Source organism: Nerophis ophidion, linkage group LG15, assembly GCF_033978795.1.
Source record: "Nerophis ophidion isolate RoL-2023_Sa linkage group LG15, RoL_Noph_v1.0, whole genome shotgun sequence".
Lineage (NCBI taxonomy): Eukaryota > Metazoa > Chordata > Actinopteri > Syngnathiformes > Syngnathidae > Nerophis > Nerophis ophidion.
In genome coordinates this window covers 1821996-1824495 of record NC_084625.1, presented here as the reverse complement: position 1 = coordinate 1824495, position 2500 = coordinate 1821996, and positions in this window count along the sequence as shown.

Below are 2500 nucleotides of genomic sequence, written 5' to 3'. Positions count from 1 at the left end.
ATCCCTGGCTGGGTGTCAGAGTCCTGGGTCTATATCCCTGGCTGGGTGTCAGAGTCCTGGGTCTATATCCCTGGCTGGGTGTCAGAGTCCTGGGTCTATATCCCTGGCTGGGTGTCAGAGTCCTGGGTCTATATCCCTGGCTGGGTGTCAGAGTCCTGGGTCTATATCCCTGGCTGGGTGTCAGAGTCCTGGGTCTATATCCCTGGCTGGGTGTCAGAGTCCTGGGTCTATATCCCTGGCTGGGTGTCGGAGTCCTGGGTCTATATCCCTGGCTGGGTGTCGGAGTCCTGGGTCTATATCCCTGGCTGGGTGTCGGAGTCCTGGGTCTATATCCCTGGCTGGGTGTCGGAGTCCTGGGTCTATATCCCTGGCTGGGTGTCAGAGTCCTGAGTCTATATCCCTGGCTGGGTGTCAGAGTCCTGGGTCTATATCCCTGGCTGGGTGTCAGAGTCCTGGGTCTATATCCCTGGCTGGGTGTCAGAGTCCTGGGTCTATATCTCTGGCTGGGTGTCAGAGTCCTGGGTCTATATCCCTGGCTGGGTGTCAGAGTCCTGGGTCTATATCTCTGGCTGGGTGTCAGAGTCCTGGGTCTATATCCCTGGCTGGGTGTCAGAGTCCTGGGTCTATATCCCTGGCTGGGTGTCAGAGTCCTGGGTCTATATCCCTGGCTGGGTGTCAGAGTCCTGGGTCTATATCCCTGGCTGGGTGTCAGAGTCCTGGGTCTATATCCCTGGCTGGGTGTCAGAGTCCTGGGTCTATATCCCTGGCTGGGTGTCAGAGTCCTGGGTCTATATCCCTGGCTGGGTGTCAGAGTCCTGGGTCTATATCCCTGGCTGGTTGTCAGAGTCCTGGGTCTATATCCCTGGCTGGGTGTCAGAGTCCTGGGTCTATATCCCTGGCTGGGTATCAGAGTCCTGGGTCTATATCCCTGGCTGGGTATCAGAGTCCTGGGTCTATATCCCTGGCTGGGTGTCAGAGTCCTGGGTCTATATCCCTGGCTGGGTGTCAGAGTCCTGGGTCTATATCCCTGGCTGGGTGTCAGAGACCTGGGTCTATATCCCTGGCTGGGTATCAGAGTCCTGGGTCTATATCCCTGGCTGGGTGTCAGAGTCCTGGGTCTCTCAGCCTCCATACTTGATCAGAGCAGAGTGCTACGTGTCCTTTTAGCACTTTAGCACTTTCAATCTTCCCTGGAAACGCTGAGTCCAGCAGAAATGTCTTTCTTCTCGCCAGCCTGCGAGGAAGACCAGGACCCTGGACCTGTTAGCCTTTGAACTCTGCCACCTTTGTAACGGACACAATTACCATCCAGTGTGTTTGTCTGGCTCTTGATTCTCTGCATGGAGTTCAAAGAGGAAGTCAACATGAAGGAATGGTGGATCAAAGAGGAAAAGTCACCTGGACAGTTTTTGGATTCTTTCCAAGGGACCATAGTCCGACCAATGTGGTCTGCACAGGATGCTAATAGCACAGCACCTTAGCTCACCCTTTAGAGCACAGCTGTCACTTCCTGACATGAAACTTGCAGAAAATAATCCTTCATCAGGTTTCTTTGTTTACATTTTCACACTTTGCACTATTTTCTTACGTGAAGCATTTCTTACATTTCTTATTTTTAAGATATTTTTGTTAAGTGTTCAATGTGATTTGAATATTTTGTTGACATTGTTTGTTTTCCATGCTTGTGTTGACATTTCCTTTCTGCCTTGATTGCTGAGGGATTATAATCACAGGAAGTTACATTTATAATAAAATATATTTTCCATAAGTCATAAAAATGTCAACAATGATCAATATCGACCAATATATGAATAATATTTAAACAATTACTGCTACGAACTATGGGAGACCGGGCTTTCTGCTCCGCCGCTCCCAGTCTGTGGAATGCTCTCCCTGACCACCTGAGGGTACCTCAGACTGTGGAGGCCTTTTTAAAAAAGGCTTAAAAAGCCTTTTTATAGACATGCATGCTTTTTCTAGTTTTATATTTAATTTAATTTATTATTATTATTACTATTTTTTTACACTGTGGCACTTTGAGGTTGTTTGTTCAACGTAAAGTGCTTTTTTTTTTACAAATAAAATCTATTATTATTATAATAAAAAAATAATTTCCATAGTTAAATAATAATAACAGGACAAATAAATGTTACACAGACGTTATTTCCTGCCACTAAAGCTGCAGAAAATAGTTTTTCTCAGGTTTCAATGCTTACATTTTCACACTTTTCACTATTTTCTGACAATTTATGAAACATTTCCTAAATATTCTTTATTTTTAAGATCTTATTTAGTTGACATTTCCTTTCTGCCTTGATATCTGAGGGATTCTAATCACAGGAAGTTACATTTCCAATAAAATATATTTTCCATAAGTCATAAAAATGTCAACAATGATCAATATCGACCAATATATGAATAATATTTAAACAATTACTGCTACTAACTATGGGAGACCGGGCTTTCTGCTCCACCGCTCCCAGTCTGTGGAATGCTCTCC